Source organism: Micropterus dolomieu, linkage group LG03 (genome assembly GCF_021292245.1).
Source record: "Micropterus dolomieu isolate WLL.071019.BEF.003 ecotype Adirondacks linkage group LG03, ASM2129224v1, whole genome shotgun sequence".
NCBI classification, from domain to species: Eukaryota; Metazoa; Chordata; class Actinopteri; order Centrarchiformes; family Centrarchidae; genus Micropterus; species Micropterus dolomieu.
This window is the reverse complement of record NC_060152.1, coordinates 18866843-18881149: the sequence shown is the minus strand read 5'-3', so window position 1 is coordinate 18881149 and position 14307 is coordinate 18866843. Positions and strand designations below refer to the sequence as shown.

Sequence of the window (14307 nt, the reverse complement as noted above, 5' to 3'; positions counted from 1 at the left end):
GACCTGTGTCAATGGGGAAGCTTGACTTCATTCCATAGCTCTGGAAGCCCCCTGGGGGCTAAGCATAGGCTGCTAGACTATGACAGGCAGGGGGCTAATAGGCCGGATAGGATTCGACAAAAGAAGAGGGGGGGGGTTGTTTCAAAAAAAGTTTTAAGACCAGGACACAGCCATCTGCTTTTGTGGTGATGAGCATCAAAGCCTGAAGGAGCCCTGTTGGGTCCCTCTTTCAGATGGCCGTCCTACATATGGGCTTCATATTTCACCAGGACAGACAGTCAGCAAGGCCCATTGGGCCACTGCCGAGGCCACTATTCTGTCTCCCTGCATGGTTTCAAGCCTTTGAGAAGAGCAGCAAGATTACTTTTATTCCTCCTGAGAAATGTGGCTAATAAATGACCAGGCTTGACCCAGTGAATGTGGGCTGCACCCCGATCTCACTAAATGAAGGTATGGAAGAGGGGCTTGGTGGGTATGTTACTGTTGAGAAAAATGTTAGAGAAATGGGTCAGTGCATAGCTGCAACAACATGCTCCCAGGGTGATTAATTATTGAAGTGACTAATACTTTTGCCTGACAGCACCAGGGGCTTCGGTCCACATTGGTGGCTACATAACAATAATCAGCCCTGCTGCATCTTTTATGTCTATCTACCCCTCTTCACTTCACCCCGTCTCCCTGATTTCCCCTTAATTTCCACTCTTGTTATTTTGCCCTTACAGATTTTTGTTTTTCCTCTTCTGGGCCTCCCACTCGACTAACACAGACTCATTTAATTATGCCTTTTCACTCTTCCTATCTCTGTCCCTCCCTTCCTCTGCCTTTTTCAGACTCTTCTTTTGTTTCCCCTCCGTCAGTAGCATAGCCTCTATCCATAAGTGTGCTCCTTGATGGGAAATGTGAAGGCCAGACACATATAATATCAGCACTGATGGAAACCAGCCACTCTTGTCTTACTCTGCTTCTCCTTCGCCTTTTGCTAGACTTTGCCTGCCTCAAGGTAGCATATGGCATTCTCTCAGACTGCTGGACTCGTTGGCCTCCCACACAACACTGTGCATCCATCTCTCCATCGCTCACAGCTCCTTTATGGGCTCTCCAACAGTTATTTTCTCCCGTACCCATCTCCCCTGATACTGTGCAGAGCCCTATCCCTCCACATTCTATTTCACACTGCCACACTTCAGTGACGTTCACTGCAGAGATGGCTCAGGTCTGGCAGTTGGTGAGAGGAGGGTGGTCGAGTCTAGAAGGCACAGTCATTAGTTAAATATTAGCCAGACTGTGCTCTATTCCCTCAACATCCAAGGGAGGAGTGCAGGAGTCATACCCTTCCAAAACAATGGGCCATAAGGGGATGGCTTTGTGCCCTCATGCTCAGATATATGTGCACACACACAAACCTCCCTTCCCTCCGAACCTATACAGATGGTGTTCTCTTTGTTATACCTTGTACATAAAGTATGGTACATCATACCCCTTGAGAGATTGCTTAACCTTACCAAGGTACAAGCAGAAGGTGTAACAACAATGAAGGTGGAGTCACAAACAACAATAGACAAGGCCCACAATTACACAGTTGTACAAAGGAAAACATGACCAGACATACTGGCTATGTATTGTGCCAGCAGATGATTCTCAGGTGAGTAGAAAAATGTTAGATCTCACAGTAAAGTTGAAGAGCTGGTTACACACAGTGAAAGTTGTGTAAGAACATATTTATGCACATTTATATGGTTTTATGGCCAGGAGAAAATGAAGCCACATGGGTATTTCTGACATCGAACTGCAGCATGGTTAGATTGGAGTTGGGCAGCCGTTTATGCGTAACATAAGGAACAGCATCATCCTCAAAATGATCGATCCGAATGGAAAACCTTGTCAAGAAAAAGTCGATATTTGTGTATAGTTTGTTTTGCCTCCAGATTCCAGTAAGACGCATTTCTCGAACACTGTACATAAAAGCCAGAGTTTGCAGTCTTGCTAGGAGTAAAGCTTTGTCCATGTATTTCAATGTGTGTGTGTGTGTGTGTGTGTGTGTGTGTGTGTGTGTGTGTCTCCAAGGCATGGTGTATGGTGTGTGGAAGCCACAAGGCGCATGCATGCATTGCACAGAATTGCTGTTTGTGTGGTGAAGGGTGTGTGGAATTCATGCTGTGAGACTCAGATCATCTCTGCTCTGCCCAGGAAGCCTTTGGTCAGACAACAGCGATCTCAGCACACTGCCACTCTTCTGATCTTCTCCCCTCTCTATTGTCTTCACTTAAAATGTGGAGACATTTAATAAACCATGAGCTTGGAAAAAATAACGATATAACGCTCACAACGCACAATATCATGTGACAATGAAAAAATGAAATTATAAAGAAGTAAAAGTAACTGTTGTGTCTTTGTGAAAAAAGGTACGTCAGCCTTAAGATACAAAAAACCCCATTCCAACAGGATTTCCATCGCTTCCATCTACTTTTTTATTTATGTACCTACACATATAATGTCCATCATGTGGCATTCCACTCTTCAGGTAACTAAAAGCAGATGGAACTGAAATAGGAAACAGTCTGATTCATAGCTTAGTTGTCCAAGCTCAATACTTTTGGTCTAGTTGCACATAAGCAGTCACCTTGTGTCTTTATTTTATTTTATTTTATTTTTTTTTTACAAGAGAGGTGGTTGAGGTTGTGTATTTGAGCTGGTGACAAAGCAGGCCACTTATATTTGCCAGCTTTCAAAACCAAAGAACAATTCTGAAGGCACCTACTGTTACTGAGTGGAACCTGAACACTATACAAGATCAACAACCCCCCCATCAAGGACCGACCAGACAGACAGACAGATAGATAATCTCTAAACTTTAACTCTATGTGCCACACCCATGTTTCCAGCTTTGCTTTTTATCGTTCCCTTGAATCCCCAGCAGAGTCAACTGGGCAGGCACAGGTGTGAGCAATTAGTCGGCTTCAGTAATGTATTCACCGGTTCTCAGCTCTTGGCTCTCCTGAGTCCCAGACCGGGTCCATTGGGTAGGCAACAGTGCAATTAGTTCAATTTGGTAGCGTTGATTCATCCAACAGCAGCCCCCAAAGCACATTCTTACTACAATAAAACATAGCCCTATGAAATATGCCCAATGCTCAAATTGGTACAGAAGTTCTGCGTAGCATTGAATGAATCGACGGTGTCAGCCTAAAATGCACTGTCAGTGTGCAGCCCTCACATTTTTTATGTTTCAAGACATTTGTAGTTACTACAATTACAGATATATTTCTCTGATACATTTTACCCGTAATTCATCCACTCAGTTCCCAGATATTGATTACCAAAATTATGACTGATACATTTCTGTTGTTGTAATGAGAGTTGGGATGTTTTAATTTAACTCATGGCAACTGTTTTCCGGTGAGTGGGCAAGATATGCAAAGGAACAGTGTGACATTTTGCTCTTTTTCCAAGATTTAGACGGGAACATCGATACCACTCTCATATCTGTCTGTTAAATATAAAGGACAGGAGAGGTTAGCTTAGCTTAGCATTATAATGGGAAATCAGGAAAACAGTTAGCATGATGTTGTACAAAGATAACAAAAAGCCACCTTATCATAAAGCTCACTGATTAACACGTTATATCTTGATTGTTTAATCCATACAAAAACTGAAGCATAACAACTGGACTATTTACTGGCTGGTGGCTTCCAGTGACTTCCTGGAGGAACAGAACTTTTTTATACACTGCAGATTTTTTACAGATTCAACCAACAAGATGTAGCATATAAATTAGTAAGTTTATACATGCTGGAATGTGGATTTTGTTACCTGTTTTTCCCTGATACCTGCCTTTATGCTAAGCTAAGCTAATTGTCTCCTGGCTGTGGCTTCACATTTGAGAGTTGTATCAATCTTATCTTCTTGTCTTGTATTCATTTAACTTCTATTTATCTGTTTATCTTTGCGTCTGCCTACCCGTGATTAACAACATGCCCATGGTGCTAACAAGAACAAATGATGGACTTCATGCCTTGCTTGCTTCTAGATATCCCTAAAATTAGAAGTCATTTTTACACTGCAAAATGTTTTTAATACTTTATCTATATCATGGGATTATAATATACTTTGTAGCAAATGGGTTAAAATTATTTTGTAGCAATGGGTAAATAAAAATCACAGGGATCGCATATTTTTCACATCAATACCCAGATCAATGACCTCCATTATTATGTATTTTGAAATATTTGGCATGTCTGTTAGTGAGCCTACAATTTCCCAAGCCTGACTGAAGATATAAGCATATAGCATGTGAGGCAACGCTGATACATAGCACATTTACTACATTCAGAGTAACTGAGGTGCAATCCCTTCTCCATATGGCAAATATTTGCCACAATAGCACCTCCATATGCACATGTTCATAACCCTTTAATCAATTGGTCTTTGGATTGCATGGAAATGTCAGCTGGTAGCACTCAGGAACCCCTCTAGTTCCCCTCTTGCACACAGGCAGATCCCACAAAATCTCCAATCCTGCTCCCAATGTCCCCTGACACCCTTACCAAGTCTGGTAGCAAAAAAAAAAAATGAAATAAGAACATTGCACAGATTAAGCAGAGTAAGCTAAACGCTTGTTATGTATGTAGTTGATTTTGTTTATTGAGACAGTGTGTAAAAATCTGCAAATTTCCTGCTGTGAGTGGTCTTTTTACATGCACATACCTCCACTTGGACCATAACCACCCCCGTAGCACACCCCCTCTCACCACCTTGCGAGATCAGCAATGCATAGCCCATAATGTTCTTTACCGTTTACACTGTTTATGCAGCCTTCACACTCATTTAAATAACCTTGATTACTTTATTTCAATGGGTGTGTGTGTGTGTGTGTATGTGTGTGTATGTATGTGTGTACAAGTGGGCGCATTTCTTTGTGTGTGGGAGAGAAAAGAGAAAGAGACAGGTTACAGAGGTAATATAGTGTTCCTTGGCACTTTTAATTTCTGTCGATAATGGCAGTATTTGCAGCCTGGCTTATTTGTTATTATATCATAAAGTCTGTGTTTATTTTAATAAGGCTTATAATGAATGGCACTATTTGAGTGCTGAATTCAGGAATGTGCACAGGCGGAACAGCACTGATTGCCCATTCAGGTTTTCCACCATGTTGTCTTAAAGGGGGGTGCATTGGGGAGTGGTGGAGGGGATTCAGGACTGATTCACATTATAATTAAACAAGTCCATCCATCCATGTGCCGTTTCTTCCTTTTATGTTTGGTGCTGGAAGAGAACCATTGCGTGTCTGTACTTGTTATTCTAAATTGACAGTGCTGTGCTTCATCAGTTCACAGCAGCAAAGCAAAAAAAAAAACAAAAAAAACAAGAAAAACATTAATCAAATGTTATCCAGTCTAGAAACTGTTTATCTTTGGTCAATTTTCAGTCAGAAGTCACACTCCCTGTTTCGGGACCTGTCAAGATGCAATCAGGAATGGGAACTAAAGACTTTTAATCAAATTATATACTGCCCCTAAGGATATATTCAATGTACCTTTAAAATAAGATCAGACTCAAATGTTGTTACGGGTTGCAAACAATGTTCAATGTAACTTTAATCAGCTCATTCTCCTTTGTCTTTGCTAGTTTTCTCACACTTTCGCAATTAAGCAAGAATTTCTTTTGAAGTTGATTGCCCCCTTCTCTCTCATTTGCTTTTGTCTGTAGTTATTCAAATGAGAGCATAGCGACCTGGCATACTACTCTGTATTGTGCCTGCTGAGTTTATACCACTGCTACAGAGCATAAACAAAGACTGTTTAATTAGGTGTCTTGCACTTTATTAGTCCTTAACTCATACTTAACACACACACACACACCAGCATCCCTCTTGAATACACACAACGCTGCCTGTGTTATAGTCTTAACTTATTGAATAATGAGGCTCTTGCTTGGCTTGAACAAAGAATAGTTAAACTGCAATGAGGACCAACTTGTCTGTGTGCATGCATTTGTGTTTGTGTGTCTTTTTGGATGCTGACAAAGGGAAAGAGCTTGTTAAGAATAATGTTTTCTTGGCCAGAAAACAGCAGCTTTTTGCTAACTGGTCTTTATCGTTCAGCTAACAAAGAAAAGCAGAAAGGCGCAACATTTAAAACTGGTGAAACGCCTCCATCTTTAAACATATGCAGGCACATGTTCTGATGTCCTTTGTCTTAACTGCTTGCTTTTCTCTAACTTAGCTCCCTCCTTTGTCTCTTTGACAACTTTGGCCCAGTTGACTCTTTAGGTCGGTCACCATGGAGACCCACCCTCAAGTGGCATGGGAGTAGTGTGGGTCAGGGGAGGTCAAGCTGAGGGACTGTTTTGGCAAACGGAGCACGCTTCATTAGGCCTTTTGGCTTGGGGTTCATTAAAACTGCAGGAGGGGACATTCCAGGAGACTCTATTAACCAAGCAGTCTTGTGACAGCCTGTCAGGCCAACAGCTTTCAAACATCTTGTGTTAAACCACCCCCTCCCGCTGCACACAAACACAAAGGCACAAATGCACACATACACAAAACATACTTGCACACACAAAAACAAGTGTGCTCCATTTACACATGCACAAACACACTGACAATCACGTGCACACACGTACACTCGCACAACTCCCTACATCTTCTGCGACACTACGGCCACACTCTACCCAGCACCCTGCCTCACACAATACCCTCCATCTGTTGGTCCGTTCAACTTTCCCTGCCGGTCTTGTAAGTCTGCAGATGGGGGGGAACCACAGTCACTCTGCCATTGCTCCTGTGACACCTTCAGATCAAAATATATATTTGGAAGGAGAGCAGAAAAGGGAGGGAGTGGTAGAATGTTTTGGGAGTACACTTTTTGAAAAGAAAAGAAATACATTTTATAAGGGATGAAGTGTTATAGAGGTAGGGGGTGTTAAGGTTTAGGAGATTAGGATAGAGTGACAGGATGGGAGAAAGTTGTATGGATGGGAATAAAGTCATAGACGGCACGGGAGGAATAAAAGAAAGGCATATGCTTGTTTATTCTAGTGGCGCACATGCCAGATAATGCGGCTAAAATGACTTAAAGAATCCTATCAGATTGAGCCACATGATATGAGTAAATCAAAATGGTTAGATCAAAATGCAAGCTATGGTACTATGGAAAAAGCTTGTCAGATCAGTGCTTTTAGCTGTCCACCGTATAAGCAGGTATAACTGGATTATCCTTGTGTTTCAGTTGGCAAGCCTTATCATGTATGCTCTATGGTTGGTCAGTTCAAACTGGGCAGATTATAGTTTGCAGAGAAGAGGTTTAGCCTCGTTTGGAGCTCTGATATGTTAATTAAAGTGGATTTTCGGAAAATGGGACAGGCAGGATGGCAAACTCCACCTCAACAAAGCCATAAGCCCATCTGTTGGCAGAGGTGTATTTGGGCCTGATTGTGTGTTTTGTCTGTGTTCTCTTGTACTTCTATCCCTGTGAGAACCAGTTTGAGTCTGTGATGAGTTTTTCATGAGGCTAGTATAAAAAGGTAGGCTCCGGAAGTTAAAGAGGTGGCATTATGCTCATTTTCAGATTCAAAATCTTATTTAGGGGTTGTACCAGAACATTCTTCTCATTGCTGCGCTCCTCTTTTCACCCTATGTGTTGTACGCTCCGCTCTTGAGCTACAGAGTCACGCATCTTACTTGTACAAAATCTTTGTTGGGAGTTGCACATGCGCAGTTCCCAGGTAAGGACTACTAGACAATCAGAAGCAGAAAAGGGCGGGTCATAAGAAACAAGGTAGTGAGATCCAAATCAAAGCTGCTTCAGACTGCGACCGTAACCTAGCAGATGTTATAAGTTACTCAAGTCCACAACCACATAACATCATTGTTCCACATCTTACCATAAACCACTACAAAAATCACCATATTTCAACTCAATTTTACATAAAAATTGGCCAAACAATTTGAACGTTTGCTCAGTTGCTTTCACATCAGGTGTAACATTAGCATTATAGCTATAACTTTAGCTGTGTTAGCCAAGGTTTACAATAACTCCGCACTTGAACAGTCTGTGAAGTTACATTGCCATGTTTATTTTAAATATAATTCACAACCAATAAAGCATACTTACAGGTTGTGATTGTGAATTTCCAGGCCCAAACAGAGTCGGAGTTGCATCGTCTTTTAGGACTAAACGTTGAACTGTTGCCGGTGTTCTGACGATCTATGCTGCCTTGCCGAAAAATGCTACCATAGCGCAAATCGATAGACTCGACTTTACTCGGCCCTGCTCCATTTTCCAATGCAGATAGTACCCAGAGATAGTATGTAGCTTGTCGTCATAACGACACCACACACAACTGCTGCGATGTAATATTCAATGCGACACACACCAGCGATCCACACAGCTTTCTCTTTTTTAAGTTAAAACGTTTCAACATTCCTCAGAATGTAAAGACAGATTAGTGGTATGAAAACCTTCCAACTGTGTTTTCCTCTGCCGTTGTTGCTGCAGCGGTCTGTGTGACGGCGGGAGCAGAGGGCTCTGTGAGCGGGTGGCTGGCCGGCCTCACCAGCTCCTCCCACGGGTTGGCACAGGCATCCCCCGCAGCCACTTGCGGAGCTCCTCAACTCCGAAAACATTCAAGCACATATTTGTTCTGCCATCACTTCTCCTAAAACTGTCAATATTCGAAATCTACACGGTTGATTTCTCACCTCAAAACTTCTCAGAAGTGGATTTAGTGATGAAATTACATACGAAAACTGTAAAATATAAAACTTTCTGTTGCTAGTGTAGCACACGGCTCCTAACCCTACTAAGGATTACAGACAGTAAATTATTTATTATAAAATATTACAGCTAAACTGGACCAGAATCAGAATTTTCTAGACTCGGCAGGGAGCAGAATGCTGCTTGCAATATTCAGTGACCACACAAGAGTTATGAACTGGGAACTTGTATTTTTTTAAACAATAAACCAAAAATAATATAACCATAGGTTTAATATACAGTTCACTTTATCGAAACACCTCAGTTTCACTCTCTTAAGGAATTATTATCTTTGGCACCTTTCTGTAAGGTTGAAACCACTGAGCTTGTATAGCTCTGTTTTTCAGCTGGGCTAAAATCACTGATCTATTTTCAACTATTTCTCTTATTTTCTTACTGGGTGCACACTGTTATCAATAACTCAAAATCTAAATCCTCAATATTCACTTCTGGAGAAGGACCTTATTAAACAATACCTGTTTCAAAATTATCACTTTACATCTCACATCAACTTCATAATCGTTCGCTTTTCACTGTATGAGCGATAGCCAAAGCCACAATAACCAGGACATCATAGTACACCATATAAACCAAATGAATTCTCAGTTCTGCAGACACCAGGGATGCGCTTCCAAAGGGATGAGGAAGGTAATTGTCCATTCAAAGTCCAAAATAAAAAAATAAAGTCAGAGTGGAAGTGTGGGGTTGCGCAAGTGGTGCTGGAAATTGAGTGTAAAAGTGGTGCTGGTTTTGTGCAGTTTATACTGGTTATCCTACCGCCGTGGCAGGAGAGGGGTAAGATCACCAGTCCTTAGCTCAGAGTTCCTCACTTCAGGGATCTTCAATCCAGGGATTTCAAGGTCTCATCTGGGTTGGCTCGCCATCAACTTTAACTCAGCTCAAAGAAAAAACCTGGCCTGCAGTCATTGACGTGGCCAGAAAAGTTATTTAGTCAATAGCCTTCTTAAATGCATTTCTCAAATAATCATTCAAAATATATACATATATAAATAGCACAATTAACTTTTTTTTTTTTAAATACCTCTTACATCAAATGAATTACTGAATAAAATAGACCCAGGTTTCTATTTTAACCTAACACTGCTTATACATTTTTGAATATAAAGAACAATGTTCAAATGCAACAGATTCACCATGAACAATGAAATAAAATGTCTGACAAAACATAACTTATGTAGCTTCAGTATTAAACAGTAGCTTTACCAGCCAGGAAAACATTGAGCACTAAAACACTCTGACATTTTTATATTGCCTCAATTGAGTTGTCAAACAGATTAACTTTAGTTGAAGTCTACAACAGTAGGCTAATAGCACTGTTCATCACTCAATGCTAATTTTGTTAGCTGCAGGTCCATGCACTCGAACTCGCTAGCTTAGCCTAGCACCTCCTGACGCAGCATTTAAAGTTTTTTTTTTACCGCAACTCACCAATTCAGGCATTTCTCTCTTCGGCAGGTTTCTGTCACACTCTGCCTGTCAGCCATGCCACGTTTTGCACTTTTGAGTTTGGTTAGTTTATTATTTGTTATTTTGGTCTATTGGGTATCGGGGTTCTGTCTTGTCTATCATCTAGTGCTCAGTAACCTGTGTCATGTCTGTTACCCCAGTAATCCCTCTGCATGTCTGTCTCTCTGTTTTCCCCTGCTCTCTCTCTGCCTGCCTGTGTCTCATTAGTCTCATTAGTATCACCTGTGTACCTCCTCCCAGCTCGTTAACCCTGTTGTGTATATATCCTTGCTTGTTTCCCCTCAGTCTTTGTCTGGTCATTGTCGTGTGTATACGCTCTGTCTCATGTTGTCTGCCTTGCTTGGCACGTCTCCCTGTTTCCTTTGGATTACCTTGTTTTTGGACTTTTGTTTATCAGCTACTCCGCCAGTAAGTGTGCTCGCCTTTTGTTTGTTAATAAACCTGTTGAACTATACCTGCCAGCCGTGTGTCCTCCCTACTTTCTCCACACCACACATCTTTGACAGTTTCAGTGAACAGGACCTCACACACGTCCACATCTACAGTCAAAGTACAGACTGTTATCACTCTTATTTGACAACTTATTGTGATTTTACTGTTTTATCTGAGCTACGTTTTTACCCAGAAACCAGTCGTCTGACTGGCACATGCAGTCTAGCCTGCTATGTTGCTGTAAACCTGTGCTCTCATTGGCTAAGACACTTCCGTGTTGTTAACCCTTTGTGACCTGGGTTCCACTAGCCTCCGTCTGGTGCAAGCAATGATGATGCAGTGAATAGTGACGATTCTCTGTGACCAATCAGCAGTCTGTCGTGTTTTCATGCGACGGGCCCACCGAATCTCTGTTCGTGGGACGTCTGTTATGATAAAGTGGAAAACTAAAACTAAATTTAGGTAAGGTTCTGATGGGGAACAGGCTGCACCAAAACAACAAAACCAGGGTCAGACCAGTACTGTTCATAAAACCAATGCCGATGTATTTATTAAAATAAAACAATGAACCACAAAAGCACCTCAATTAAAAGACCTAAAATTATAAAAAGGTCAGTCATTTATAATAAAACTTGTAATAAAAGTCATTGGGCAAGCCTTAATCTGTCCGGTCCTCAATAGTTAGTCTTTAAGATCCCTGTTTCAGTCCATCGGCCCGCCGCCTCTCTTCCACTGCTCTCGATACTCGTTCCTCCTCTCGGCAGTGGTCTGCAGTAACCTAAGTGACAGGATGCTCACGGCAGTCAAAGAGTTCCACACAATACCTTCAACAAACAAAAAAATGTGCATGCAAATAAACTACTAAATCAGACGTGCAACAAAATCAAACCCCAAATAGGACCGGGAATCTCTAATGTACTGGCTCGCTCCTCCAAATACTACAAGTTAAAATTACGACTAAAAAGTGACAGCTTGTTCACTGGGCACGTCGGGACAGGCAGATCGCAAACAAAAAGGCGTGGGTAAGCTACTTACAGGGAAGGAGGGGGGGAACGAATTCCGACCCCTCCTCGTGTCTCCGATGGCGTTCTCCCCCACGCACTTCCACAAAGGCCGTTTCTTACTCCAGATACTCTGCGACTTCTCCTCTTGGCTCCGGGCCGCTGTGTCTACCCAAAGGGTTACTCTGCAGTGCGGTTGACTCTCTTCCGAAGTCTACCTCAGTCCCTGTCTCGTCTCCGTCTATGTTGACTCTCCGTCTACCGTCGTGTGTGGTGACCACCGCGTCCGGCTCCCTTCCTTTGGCGCCCCTGCCATTCTGGGTCCCTCGGCTCAATTCATCCCCGCTTCCCCCATACAAGGGGGCGTGACCCTACGCTGCTCCAGAACTCACACACACACACGTCACCCCGGTGACATTCACGTTACATTTTAGTATCCCTCAGCTCACTTGGAACCTCGACGGAGGTGAGGTGTTACAAAAAAAAAGTACCTGGAAGCTGGTACAGGTACAACATTTCTACGATGGAAAACCAAACAAATGCAAGTCAAGCCAAAGGGCCTCCGCTCAGACTAGCTTGGTTTGAGGGCGTGCCTGACCAAGCTAGCCGCTTGACAAGCTTTATGACGCGTTTTCATTGTGACGTCACAAGTAAAGGAAGTGAAGGGCTGGACTACAAATGAGCTGTTTTCAAGCGGTTCAGAGCAGTGCTTTCTGGGAAATCCCTTTGGGCTGGACTTTGGGCTTTTTCACTTTGCAAACCTGTTACATGCACATAAAAGATACATAACTCAATAAAGGAGAGGGGAAAAGCCAAAAAGCATAATACCACCTCTTTAAATTTGGGCCAGAGTAACACACATGCGCAATACCGTTCGTTTATGTTGTTACCATTGCGGTAACATAAACAAACGGTACTGCGCATGTGCATTACTCTGGCCCAAACTTAACTTCTGGCAGACTTCCGCAAGCAATCCATAACAAGTAAATAACCTTAGCAGCAAGTCGAAGAAAAGAATCGTTACTTGGCCAAACTGAAATGTGATAAGGTCACACTACCAGACCCGTTGAACAAAAAATTGAGACAAGAATGTTTTTCTATCAACCTGTCTGATTTACCGCAGTGTTTCCCACAGAATGATACTAACCATTGAATACACAGACTGGTCCACTGTCAATGTGTTTGCGGGAGAGAGAGAGAGAGAGGGAGCGAGTGTAACCAGGTTGAAATTATATTTAATTTTTTCACCAAATCCTGATAAGTATTGCTGAATATGTGCTTTATTAAGTTCATAACATGTTTTGTACGTTTTTAGAGTATATTCAAACTGTACTGTCACTTTAAGAGGTCTCAGTTTTACGATGTAAACTCTGCGCCTGTCAGTCCGCGCTTTGCTCACTGGGAGGAGGTATGGATTTTTCTGCTGGTTATCATTAGGAGTTTATTTCGTTTTGTAGATAATATAACATAACAATATGCAGTTATAAAGTGAATGCTAGTCTTAAGAGTGTAAACATGCAGCCGTGTCGTTCAAATACAAACCTTGTAAATACACTTTTTGCAAGTTATATAGGACAAATGTTTGTCAGTGCTAGGGGGTTTCCTGTGTGTTTATTTGCTAATAGGAGACTGATGAACAGCGTGTGTGGAAGAGAGTGCATGCTACAGAGCATTTCTTGTTTTCTACTGATTTGTACAGGTATGTGTTTTCAGTTAGTTCATTATTTACACAAATATTTTACTGGTTGTGTTTAGCATTCTTAAAACCCATATATAATCAAATGTATTGGGAATGTATGTATTTTATTTCATTTATTTTTACATCATTTAAAAACACTGTTATTGTTAAAGAGAGGAGCTATGTTAGCTATGTGCTGCAGTATATGTAAGTGTAAATTAGAGCAGAAATCAATATGTGGCAGTCAGCGCTGATAATGTAGTGGGCCACCACAAATAAATGAATGTATGGGAAACACTGTACTGGATATCACTCACCGTATTAGCCAGTAAACACAAACCCAGTGATAAACAAACATATATATATATATTTATATTATATAATTATATATATTTTATTTATATTTATATATATACAGTGGGTACGGAAAGTATTCAGACCCCTTTAAATTTTTCACTCTTTGTTTCATTGCAGCCATTTTCCAAAAATCAAAAAAGTCAGCACCCCATCTTGACAGAAAAAAACAGAAATGTAGAAATTTTTGCAAATTTATTAAAAAAGAAAAACTGAAATATCACATGGTCATAAGTATTCAGACCCTTTGCTCAGTATTTAGTAGAAGCACCCTTTTGATCTAATACAGCCATGAGTCGTTTTGGGAAAGATGCAACAAGTTTTTCACATCTGGATTTGGGTATCCTCTGCCATTCCTCCTTGCAGATCCTCTCCAGTTCTGTCAGGTTGGATGGTAAACGTTGGTGGACAGCCATTTTCAGGTCTCTCCAGAGATGCTCAATTGGGTTTAAGTCAGGGCTCTGGCTGGGCCATTCAAGAACAGCCACGGAGTTGTTGTGAAGCCACTCCTTCGTTATTTTAGCGGTGCGCTTAGGGTCATTGTCTTGTTGGAAGGTAAACCTTCGGCCCAGTCTGAGGTCCAGAGCACTCTGGAAAAGGT

General features: G+C 41.7%; 1 protein-coding gene across 1 annotated transcript in view; it reads right to left on the bottom strand.

The window, feature by feature from the left end:
* kirrel3l (kirre like nephrin family adhesion molecule 3, like) overlaps positions 1-10341 on the bottom strand; it is a 92500-nt gene extending 82159 nt beyond the window's left edge. The window contains exons 1-2 of the mRNA XM_046045804.1: positions 10203-10341; positions 9531-9670 (exon numbers count right to left, since the gene is read on the bottom strand). The gene's annotated coding sequence lies outside the window, so the exon portion shown is untranslated. The remainder of the gene's footprint in view (positions 1-9530; positions 9671-10202) is intronic.
* Positions 10342-14307: the final 3966 nt, after the last annotated feature.